This window comes from Tursiops truncatus, chromosome 13, assembly GCF_011762595.2.
Source record: "Tursiops truncatus isolate mTurTru1 chromosome 13, mTurTru1.mat.Y, whole genome shotgun sequence".
In the NCBI taxonomy this organism is placed as follows: Eukaryota; Metazoa; Chordata; class Mammalia; order Artiodactyla; family Delphinidae; genus Tursiops; species Tursiops truncatus.
Window position 1 is genome coordinate 58,535,337 of NC_047046.1, and position 13,213 is coordinate 58,548,549.

The window sequence follows — 13,213 nt, forward strand, 5'->3', positions numbered from 1 at the left end:
CCAGAATTTCAGTAGATCTTGTATGTTATGACCAGGGTTGGTAATAGGGAAAAGGAAATAGATCATGAACAAGAAAATGTAGGTCTTGCTGCATTTTATTTCATGTATAGGAAATTATGTCTACAGTTTCGTTAAGGTACATAATCATATGATTTTTAGCCTAGCACCTCTCATGTTCCTCCTCTTTCTTCCTAGTTCAATGACATTTTTCTCATCCTCCAAACCCCTAATTTACTAGGTTGGGAACTCCACGAGAGGGAGAACCATATCAATCCCTTTTACTGTGGTATCCCCAAAGCTAAGCATGAATCACAGGGAGACATTTCATTATGTATTTACCTGAAAATATGATTTTATTTATTAATAAGTGAATGTTCAGCTTTTTGTTACTACAACATATTTTATAGAGGTTGTTTTATTTCACCCTGATAACAGGAGTCAGATCCCCAAAAGAGTTACCCTCAGGCAGATCCAGGGTATGAGTACAGTGGGATCTTCTGAATCTATAGCCATATATCTTTCCACTAACTACACCTACATCTGTGTTAGCAAGATCAGTAACAGGCTTCAGAGATTGTTCCTCACTCAATTGGCTGCTTCCAGTAGTGAGTGATAAAAGTAGTTTAACAAAGCTCCCTGGGATACAAGCAGATCAAAATGATAGATCCCTACTCCATTGGTTTGGTTTGGTTTTATTAACATGCAAATGAATGAAAAGCAAAGGGAGTTCTTCCAAGCCTAATTTTGTTTGTTGAGGAGGGAGGAATGAAGACATGATCAGAAGCCCCATTGAAGCCCAATTTCAAATGCTCCAATAGATCTGTAGTCTTTTGGAAATCAGATAGGTTGATAGGGCATCAGGATCTCGGACAACTGCATACAGCAAGGGATGAGTGAATGACTAGTGATGACTAGGCAAGATTTCAAGCATCCTGGGAAGTGCAAAGTAGCAAATGCTCTAAAGAGAAAGCTTTCATCTTGTAAACCTGAATGCAAAATTCACCAATTAATGGAAAGACAGTGTGGAGCCTTTTACCTAATCAGTGCCTGCAGTTATATTCTCAGTGCAATGATGTCTCCTGACTGCCTGGCACATGTATTCTATGCTTCTCTTTTAATCTTTAAAGCTCTCTCTAGGTCTCTGTTCCCACCCCCTTACTTCCTATCTCTCTCATCAGTGACCCAAACTGACAGCTGTACATGAGCCACGGTGCTACCCTAGCCCCCATGCTACCCTGCATGCCCTCTCCCTTATTTCTCCTAAAAATTATCCCTCATTTTAGATTATCCACAGTTTCCTAAATTACTACACTCCATACTTCTAAGAATCACAAATATAATTTGAATGATAAATAGCTAAGTGTTTTAATTTATACTGCTCTTCCTCTATGGCATTTTTTCAAGAAAATGTGTTTACAGTGTATGTACCTGCAGGTCAGGGGTTCTGTTTTTCAATTCTTCCAGGCGAATTAACATGTTACTAGATCACTAGAATGTACTTAATATAAAGTGACAGATCCATGTCTTATCAAGCATTATATAAACTATAAACTATATATAAACTATACATCAGTTTGTTCCCTCGCCCTATAAAAATATCTGTTCCTTACCCTTTTACAAATACCATTTGTCATTTTCAAGCTGCTTCTGGAAATGAAAAAGGCTTTGCTCTAAACATGAACCAACTTAAATGCCATCAATAAAAAGACACTATAACTTACACACAGAGCCCCCTATCCATATCTAAATCCTTTTGTACCTGCTTGATACATTGACAAACCTTCTGTTTTTTATTTTACCATCTTGTTCATATTTTAGCAGCAAACTTTACACATTGGCATAAATGCATTTTTCATGATAAATTTACTGAATTATTTTATATTACTCCATTTGCTTTTCTAAATCTGCATTCATATAGGTGAGATTTATGAATAATTTTTTATATGAGCCACTTTGAGTTGCCTTAATGTAATGGTGCTTCATGAATCACTGGGTGAGTTTGAGCTGAGGTGTAGCAGGCTATTTATCTCCTATTGCCATGCCAATGACACATTACCAGGACATGACATAATGGGTGCTGTCTGGTTTAATAAAAGATTGTTCCTCCTCCAGTACTTGAGGAGAGAGATTTCAATCAGCTCACAGTCTGGGACTCTATCTACTCTCAGGTTGAAATCATACTGTCAACAGCATAGTTTGCCATGAAGGGTGCTGGTAAAAGCATATTTGCTTGGACCAGCTCCAGACTGAGAAAACCCACAGCAAAAGCTAAACTAACAAACAAGGACAAAGACATTTTCCAAATAGTGATGATTCCTGATTACATTTCTAAATTCTTCAGCCCAAATTTGGATGTGGCACATGTAGACTTTCATCTAAAATCAGTGAAACTCCCAGAAGAATTGTGTCTGGAGAGAAGGCTGTCTGATGTGATAAACAGCAAAATCTCCATCAGCCCAATTCAACTCAGAATTCTCTAAAGAGAAGAGTGTGAAGAAAAGAGAAACTCGGTACAAAAGGTTTCTCTGTTCTTGGCTGAGGATTTTGCTGACTGAAAGAATTATGCATCACTCAGACCCAGCAAACAGGGCTATGCTATCATTGTCACATCTCCCCAAAGTTACAACCCTATCGAGGTGTCTCACACTAGGTGAGAGCCCCAACATTTGAAGGAAAGAATCACTCCTCTTTGTGTCTGACACAGCTGGACTCAGAACTCTGTCATCACAGAGAAAATGGTTTATTGGCTCCCACAGTAACACATCAAACCTTCTGGAGATGTCAGGAGACCGAAGCAGTCATTCCCAGGCATCTGGCTTCTTAGTAAAGCAGAGAAGGAAGACATCTTTGCAGTCTTTTGCAGTCTTTGATGGACCACAATTCCCTTGCCTCTCCAACACATTGTGCTATTGGGTCTGAAACTCATGTCAAGGAAGAGAAGACTTTTCAAAGATGACCCTTTCTCTGTATCCTCTTATCTAACTTCCTCCAGGGAAAGGGAGAACCATAGATACGGAGTTTCAATTCTGAGGAGAATATTGTTTAAAAAACAAAAAAAAATTCTTTTGAATCTCCCCCTTAAGACTGGTCATTAATAAATGGTAAAAGTAGCTAACTATGGAGTATGGCTTTACCTTGAGACCTTTGTTTTCAGCTTCCCTCTCCCTTTCATTTATCACTTCCCTGATGGAATTGTTTAGAGCCTGTGTATTCTCCCCTGCTTTTCTTTATCAAAGCTGCTCTTATTACTTTTTTCCAGGGAATTTATTATTGCCTCTCTGTGAACACAGCACCATTCTAATTGTTATAGGATATGAAAAATATGTATTAATGAAAATATTTGGTCTCAAAATTAATAGTTAATCTTAAGAAATAATGGTTAATGAATGTGCCTGGCACTCTGCTCAGTGCTTTACAAGTGTCTCTTTTAAACCTATGGCATAGTTGTCCCTACTGCTATTCCTGGGAAGCTTATAATGATAAAGAAAACTTGTTCAATATAACACAACTAGAAAATAGCTGAGCAGGACTCAGACCTAGGCAATAAGGCCCTAACCTTGCACTTTCTACCACTAAGTTGTTACCAACTCCCTAAAGACAAAATACACAAAACAATCAGAGATGCATAATAGAGCAAACAAAACAACATGAGATGCTGAAATTTAGATATTCAAATGTCAGTATCTAAGTGTGTGGCCAAGAAAGGAAAAACCCACTTAGACATAACCTTATCCTTCACTAGAATGAAAACCATGAGGCACAAGCATTTGTCTTTATTGTTGTATTCCTAGTCCCTAATCCATAGTCAGTCACATAATAATAATAACTATTTTCTGAATGAATATTTTTAAATGTCCTAGACATAGAAAACAAACTTATGGTTACCAAAGGGGAAAGGGGGTGAGGGATAAAATTGAAATTTGGGATTAACAGGTATACATTACTATATATAAAATAGATAAACAACAAGGACCTACTGTATAGCACAGGGAACTATATTAATATCATATATATATATATATATATATATATAACTGAATCACTTTGCTGTATACCTGAAACATTGTAACTTGACTCTACTTCCATAAAAAAATAAAATTTTAAAAAAAGATTTGTACTTGTAAAGTAACAAGAGGCTTTTCATTAACTCTTATGACAATAATGGCAGAGTAAGAAATAGTTTATCACAGTAGGTAATAGTCATCTGAGAATGTTGTTGTTTTTTTACAAAGAAATGTGTTCCAGTCGTGTAATGAGAGTTGAAAAATCCCAGCGATATTAGCTCTCCCTGTTGCTAGTTTATGGAAATGTTAGTACTGTACGTAAGAGAAGATAATAATTCTAAGTAGAATTATCTACCATAATAATAATGTACTTATATTAATTCTTGAGATAAAATAAAAAAAACTTTTAAGAGAATTTTTTTCTTTATTCCAGCTAGTATATGAAATATTTTAAAAGACCCTTAATGTATTAAGTAAGCTGAATAAAGATTGAGCGTGTGCTTCAAAAATCATAGGGTTGTTTAAGAAATGGGATAATTTAGTTTAATTGACTTAATGAATCTTCACATTATTGATAAAATCTTCATGCTAGCCTTCCCTCTAAGAGCCTTACGCATCACTTTTATAAGGTACCCAGCTTAAAATGATCACATAGTAATATGACAATAAATTAGCCCCTTTCTCTGCAGAATCACCATGGCGGCTGGAACCTTGTGCACATATCCTGAAAACTGGAAGGCCTTCAAGGCCCTCACTGCCACTCAGTACAGCGGGGATCAAGTCCATGTGCTCTCTGCACCACCCCACTTCTATTTTGGCCAAACCAACTGCACCTCCGAATTTCTCAGTAAATTTCCTGCTGGCAAGGTTCCAGCCTTTGAGGGTGATGATGGATTCTGTGTGTTTGAGAGCAATGGCATTGCCTCCTATGTGAGCAACGAGGAGTTGCGGAGAAGTACTCTTGAAGCAGCAGTCCAGGTGGTGCAGTGGGTGAGCTTTGCTGATAGAAACATAGTTCCCCCAGCCAGTACCTGGGTGTTCCCCACCTTGAGCAACATGCACCACAACAAGCAGGTCACAGAGCATGCAAAGGTGGTGGTGAGGCAAATTATGAGGCTGCTGGATGCTCACTTGAAGACAAGGACTTTTCTGGTGGGCGAACGTGTGACAATGGCTGATATCATAGTTGTCTGCACCCTGTTGTGGCTTTATAAACAGGTTCTGAAGCCTTCTTTCTGCCAGTCCTTTCCTAATACAAACCACTGGCTCCTCACCTGCATTAACCAGCCCCAGTTCTGGGTTGTCTTGGGTGAGGTGAAACTGAAAAAATAGCCCAGTTTGATGTTAAAAAGTTTGCAGAGAACCAGCCTAAAAGGACACCCCATGGAAAGAGAAAGTTTCTTGAGAAGAGAAGAAGAAGCCCCAAGCTGAGCGGAAGGAGAAGAAGACAGCTGCCTCTGCTACTGAGGAGGCGCTGGATGAATGTGAGCAGGCATTGGCTGCTGAGCAGAAGGCCAAGGATCCCTTTGCTCACCTGCCCAAGAGTAACTTTGTGTTGGATGAATTTAAGCGCAAGTACTCCAACGAGGACACACTCTCCGTGGTGCTGCCGTACTTTTGGGAGCACTTTGATAAAAATGGCTGATTCCTGTGGTACTGCAACTACTGCTTCCCTGAAGAGCTCACCCAGACATTCATAAGCTGCAACCTTATCAATGGAATGTTCCAGCAATTGGACAAACTGAGGAAGAATGCCTTTGCCAGTGTCATTCTATTTGGAACCAACAATAGCAGCTCCATTTCTGGAGTCTGAGTCTTCCGAGACCAGGAACTTGCCTTTCCCCTGAGTCCAGATTGGCAGGTGGATTATGAGTCATACACATAGCAGAAACTGGATCCCAGCAGCAAGGATATCCAGCCACTGGTTCAAGAATATTTTTCCTGGGATGGGGTCTTCCAGCATGCGGGCAAAGCCTTTAATCAGGGCAAGATCTTCAAGTGAACATCTCTTGCCATTGCCTAGCTGCCTGCACCTGCCTTTCAGGGAGAATGGGGTCATTAAAGGAAACTGAACATTGAACCCTTTCCTGCCCTGCCTCCTTCGTGGGTCATGGTTTCTTCAAAGGGGAGTAGATATTTTGAAGCAGGGTGTTGTCTATACCTCCAGGACCTTCCTGTGCAGGAGAGAAGCCTTCAGAAGAGCAGAAAGAGAGGTTTCTCCTCGGTTTTGATTTTTTTTTTAATTGCCTTGCCTCTCCTGTGATGACGATCTTCTAGGCTAGCTGGGAAACATTGGATGTAGTTAGGAGGTGGTGAGACAGGGCTTTGTAACTACCTAATTCCAGACCTTCCTGCATGAAGGGGGAGAATACCTGCTGATGGGGTGAGAGCACAGAATGAAGAGTGACTTAACATTACTTCCTGCAGCTGCCCTGTGAGGTGGGGCAGCAGCCGTATCCAAGAGTCATAGTTTCAACAATTCAGACAAACAGCAAGAAGAGGTACAGATTCCTTGGAACAGATACTGGCCTGTGGGCCCTAACCTGGCTGTGGATCATCTCTAGGGTATCCCTATTTTATAACAAGGAAGTGGGGTTCATAGATTTAAGCAAGTTGCCTGTGATCACACATCTTAGGTGGTGGAGGCAGGATTTTGAACCAAGTGGGTGTCACTGGAGCCTGAACCTTAAACATGCCCTACTGCTTCCTGCAATGTAGAGCAGTCAAAAATGTCAGTTAACAACCCTGAAAAATATTATAAAAATAAAAAAACAATAAATTATATTGCCAGCTTAAAATGAAAATAATCTAAGAGAACTTACCTAAAGATCAAATAATAAAATAGGTGATACCAAAAGTCCCTTTTAAATTTTAGTCCTGAAATTGTCCATTAGAAAGACATGCATTTCTGAAGAAGGAAAAAGAGTCAACACACCTGGTGCCTACATTTATGCATATGTATTTCCAAAATGACACCAATTAACTCTAAGATGATAAAGTGACCAGTCTACAGGCTGTATAATGTAATGTGTTGTTTCAACTAGGAATAATTGGTGAATGTATATAAATATACATTCTAGAGGTAGAAGAGTCCCATTAAAGACTCCATATGACATCCCCCAAGTCATACACAATGAAGGTTAATAACACTCATTAAAATAAAATAGTACTCATATAAAGACATTGGGAATTCAAATATTCTCCCATAATATAGAATGTCATTACTAGATAGTTTTAATTGCAGAGTGACAGGAGATTATATATGAATATTTGGAAAAGAAAATGCAACTGTTGCTTCTTTGCTGTATTTCACATCTATCCACATTAAAACTGACCTTATTGCAGTGTTTCTGCTATGTCCAAGTGCTCTAAATCTCCAGAAAGTCACCATCACCCTTTGGGCTCTCTCCAAATTTATGCTATCTTTAGTATTCATGAACATGAATCCTTAAACTTCTCCATAGAAAAAGCATAATTTTAGATCCTTTTCCCTTCCCCACATCCAGACAGTCATGGTGTCCTGTGTATTCAGTGATGATTCCACAGCTCCTGTTCAGGTCCTCATTGTCTCTCACATGGATAATTGTGGCAATGGATTCCTGACTTCTCTGTTATCTCTTCTCTAAAATCTTTCCTTTACACGGTGACCAAATTTATCTTCTTAAATCACAAGTCAGATAATGTCTGCTCCCTTTAAGAACACATGGAGACTCCTTGTTTTCTATTGAATAAAGTCCAAAACACTCTACTGCTCATTGGACTTCCTTTGTGCTTTTTAAATCTATCCAATCTTTCTAGTTTTATTTCCTTCTACACCTCTCTATCTATTCCACACTCAAGAAAGAACAGATTTTCAGGTATTTCTACCAATTTACTGTTAGTCATTTTTAGCAAAAGGGACATTCTGAAACTATAATTAATTATAAATCTATAATTATAACAAGACTATACAAGAATCATTTATTTCTAAAAGATGCACTGGTCATGCTTTTCAGAATCAGAGACCATAAGTGGAAGTAAAAGAGGGATCCAATAGCATGAGGTGAAACCCCTGGAGGCCACTGAGTGAGGGGGATATTTGGTACATTTGTTATTTATTTTAGAAAATCAACACCAATAATGCTCTGACAACAATTCTCCGATTCCAATTTGGTGACCTGCAATTTAATTCTGGTTTCTCACTATGCAGAATTGAGTCAAGAGATATATGGGCCCCAGGCTGAGCAGCTGGAGTTTATCTCCTGTGGACAGATAGTTTAAGATAAAGATAACACCAGAAGCAAGGAAGAGCTGAACCCTGCCCAGATAAAAGATAAAGAGATCACATAGGCAGTTGAGGAAGATGGCGGAAGAGTAAGACGTGGAGATAACCTTCCTCCCCACAGATACATCAGAAATACATCTACACTTGGAACTGCTCCTATAGAATACCCACTGAACGCTGGCAGAAGACCTCAGACCTCCCAAAAGACAAGAAACTCCCCCACGTACCTGGGTAGGGCAAAAGAAAAAAGAAAACACAGAGACAAAAGAATAGGGACGGGACCTGCACCAGTGAGAGGGATCTGCGAAAGAGGAAAGGTTTCCACACACTAGAAGCCCCTTCATGGGCGGAGACTGCGGGTGGCAGAAGGGGAAATCTTCGGAGCCGCAGAAGAGAGCACAGCAACAGGGGTGCAGAGGGCAAAGCAGGGAGATTCCCACACAGAGGATCGGTGCTGACCAGCACTCACCAGCCCGAGAGGCTTGTCTGCTCACCCACCAGGACGGGCGGGGACTGGGTGCTGAGGCTCAGGAGAGGACTGGGGTTGGCGGCGTGAGCACAGCCTGAAGGGGTAAGTGCACCACGACGAGCAGGGAGGGAGTCCGGGAAAATGTCTGGACCTGCCAAAGAGTCAAGAGACTTTTTCTTCCCTCTTTGTTTCCTGGTGTGCGAGGAGAGGGGATAAAGAGCGCTGCTTAAGGAGCTCCAGAGAAGGGCGCGAGCCACGGCTATCAGCGTGGACCCATGAGAAGGGCATGAGATGCTAAGGCTGTTGCTGCTGCCACCAGGAAGCCTGTGTGTGAGCACAGGTCACTATCCACCACCCCCTTCCAGGGAACCTGTGCAGCCCGCCACTGCCAGGGTCCGGTGATCCAGGGACAACTTCCCCAGGAGAACACAAGTCATGCTTCAGGCTGGTGCAAGGTCATGCTGGCCTCTGCCACCACAGGCTCGCTCCACATCCGTACCCCTCCCTCCTCACAGCCTGAGTGAGCCAGAGTCCCTGAGTCAGCTGCTCCTTTAACACAGTCCTGTCTGAACGAAGAACAGGAGACCTACAGGCAGAGGCAGGGCCAAATCCAAAGCTGAAGCCCAGGAGCTGTGTGAACAAAGAAGAGGAAGGGAAATTTCTTCCAGCAGCCTCAGAAGTAACGGATTAAAGCTCCACAAACAACATGATGTACCCTGCATCTGTGGAATACCTGAATAGACAACGAATCATCCCAAATTGAGGAAGTGGACTTTGAGATCAAGAGTTATTACTTTTTCCCCTTTTCCTCTTTTTGTGAGTGTGTATGTGTGTGCTTCTGTGTGAGATTTTCTCTGTAAAGCTTTGCTTTCACGATTTGTCCTAGGGCTCTGTCCATCCATTGTTTTGTTTTTTATTTTTACTTTAAAAAAATAACCTTAATAATTTCTTTTATTTAATAACTTTATTTTATTTTATCCTACTTTATTTTATTTTATCCTCTTTCTTTCTTGCTTTCTTCCATTCTTTCTTTCTTTCTTTCTACATTTTCTCCCTTTTATTCTGAGCTATGTGGATGAAAGGCTCTTGGTGCTCCAGCCAGCAGTCAGTGCTCTGCCTGAGGTGGGAGAGCCAACTTCAGGACACAGGTCCACAAGAGAACTCCCAGCTCCACATAATATCAAACGATGAAAATCTCCCAGAGATCTCCATTTCAACACCAATACCCAGCTTCACTCAATGACCAGCAAGCTACAGTGCTGGACACCCTATGCCAAAAAACTAGCAAGACAGGAACACAACCAAACCCATTAGCAGAGAGGCTGCCTAAGATCATAATAAGTCCACAGACACCCAAAAACACACCACCAGACATAGACCTGCCCATCAGAAAGTCAAGATTGAGCTTCATCCACCAGAACAGAGGCACTAGTCCCCTCTTCCAGGAAGCCTACACAACCCACTGAACCAACGTTAGTCACTGGGAACAGACACCAAAAACAATGGGAACTACGAACCTGCAGCCTGCAAAAAGGAGATCCCAAACACAGTAAGATAAGCAAAATGAGAACACAGAAAAACACACAGCAGATGAAGGAGCAAGGTAAAAACCCACCAGACCTAACAAATGAAGAGGAAATAGGCAGTCTACCTGAAAAACAATTCAGAATAATAATAGTAAAGATGATACAAAATCTTGGAAATAGAACAGAGAAAATGCAGGAAACATTTAACAAGGACGTAGAAGAACTAAAGAGGAAACAAAACAATGATGAAAAACACAACAAATGAAATTAAAAATACTCTAGAAGGGATCAATAGCAAAATAACTGAAGCAGAAGAATGGATAAATGACCTGGGAGATAAAATAGTGGAACTAACTACTGCAGAGCAGAATAAAGAAAAAAGAATGAAAAGAATTGAGGACAGTCTCATAGGCCTCTGGAACAACATTAAATGTGTCAACATTCGAATTATAGGGGTCCCAGAAGAAGAAGAAAAAAGAAAGGGACTGAGATAATATTTGAAGAGATTATAGTTGAAAACTTCCCTAATATGGGAAAGGAAATAGTTAATCAAGTCCAGGAAGCACAGAGAGTCCCATACAGGATAAATCCATGGAGAAACACACCAAGACATGTATTAATCAAACTATCAAAAATTAAATACAAAGAAAATATATTAGAAGCAGCAAGGAAAAAACAACTAATAACACACAAGGGAATCCCCATAAGGTTAACAGCTGATCTTTCAGCAGAACTCTGCAAGCCAGAGGGAGTGGCAGGACATATTTAAAGTGATGGAGAAAAACCTACAACCAAGATAACTCTACCCAGCAAGGATCTCATTCAGATTTGATGGAGAAATTAAAACCTTTACAGACAAGCAAAAGCTGAGAGAGTTCAGCACCACCAAACCAGTTTACAACAAATGCTAAAGGAACTTCCCTTGGCAGGAAACACAAGAGAAGGGAAAGACCTACAATAACAAACCCAAAACAATTAAGAAAATGGGAAACGGAACATACATATCGATAATTACCTTAAATGTAAATGGATTAAATGCTCCCACCAAAAGACACAGACTGGCTGAATGGATACAAAAACAAGACCCATATATATGCTGTCTACAAGAGACCCACTTCAGACATAGGGACACATACACACTGAAAGTGAGGGTATAAAAAAGATATTTCATGCAAATGGAAATCCAGAGAAAGCTAGAGTAGCAATTGTCATATCTGACAAAATTGACTTTAAAATAAAGCCTATTACAAGAGCCAAAGAAGGACACTACTTAATGATTAAAGGATCGATCCAAGAAGAAGATATAACAATTGTAAATATTTATGCACCCAACATAGGAGTACCTCAATACATAAGGCAAATACTAATAGACATAAAAGGAGAAGCTGACAGTAACACAATCATAGTAGGGGACTTTAACACCTCACTTTCACCAATGGACAGATTATCCAAAATGAAAATAAATAAGGAAACCCATGATGATACATTAAACAAGATGGACTCTAAATGATACATTAAAAAAGATGGGCTTGATTGATATTCATAGGACATCCCATCCAAAAACAACAGAATACACATTTTTCTCAAGTGCTTATGCAACATTCTCCAGGATAGACCATATCTTGTGTCACAAATCAAGCCTTGACAAATTTAAGAAAATTCAAATTGTATCAAGTATCTTTGCTGACCACAATGCTAAAAGACTAGATATCAATTACAGGAAAAGAGCTGTAAAAAAATACAAACACATGGAGGCTAAAAAATACACTACTTAATAACGAAGTGATCACTGAAGAAATCAAAGAGGAACTCAAAAAATACCTAGAAACAAATGACAATGGTGACACGATGACCCAAAACGTATGGGATGCAGCAAAAGCAGTTATAAGAGGGAAGTTTATAGCAATACAATCCTACCTTAAGAAACAGGAAACATCTCAAATAAACAACCTAATCTTGCACCTAAAGCAATTAGGGAAAGAAGAACAAAAGAACCCCAAAGTTAGCAGAAGGAAAGAAATCATAAAGATCAGATCAGAAATAAATGACAAAGAAATGAAGGAAATGATAGCAAACATCAATAAAACTAAAAGCTGGTTCTTTGAGAAGATAAACAAAATTGATAAACCATTAGTCAGACACACCAAGAAAATAAGGGAGAAGACTCAAATCAATAGAATTAGAAATGAAAAAGCAGAAGTAAAAATTTAAACTGCAGAAATACAAAGGATCATGAGAGATTACTACAAGCAACTGTATGCCAATAAAATGGACAACCTGGAAGAAATGGACAAATTCTTAGAAATGTACAACCTGCTGAGACTTAACCAGGAAGAAATAGAAAATATGAACAGACCAATCACAAGCACTGAAATTGAAACTGTGATTAAAAATCTTCCAACAAACAAAAGGCAGAGCTTCACAGGTGAATTCTATCAAACATTTAGAGAAGAGCTAAGACCTATCCATCTCAAACTCTTCCAAAATATAGCAGAGGGAGGAACACTCCCAAACTCATTCTACAAAGCCACCATCACCCTGATACCAAAACCAGACCAAGATGTCACAAATAAAGAAAACTCCAGACCAATATCACTGACGAACATAGATGCAAAAATCCTCAACAAAATACTACCAAACAGAATCCAACAGCACATTAAAAGGATCATAAACAATTATCAAGTGGGTTTATTCAAGGAATGCAAGAATTCTTCAATATATGCAAATCAACCAACGTGATATACCATATTAACAAATTGAAGGAGAAAAACCATATGATCATCTCAATAGATGAAGAGAAAGCTTTCAACAAAATTCATCACTCATTTATGATAAAAACCCTGAAGAAAGTAGGCATAGAGGGAACTTCTTCAACATAATAAAGGCCATATATATTACAAACCCACAGCCAACATCATCCTCAGTGGTGAAAAACTGAAACCATTTCCAC

The 13,213-nt window shown here is 39.6% G+C and overlaps 1 pseudogene; it reads left to right on the forward strand.

Annotated features, from left to right (window-relative positions):
- Positions 1 to 4,700: 4,700 nt before the first annotated feature.
- LOC101329096 (elongation factor 1-gamma-like) lies at positions 4,701 to 6,006 on the forward strand (annotated as a pseudogene).
- Positions 6,007 to 13,213: the final 7,207 nt, after the last annotated feature.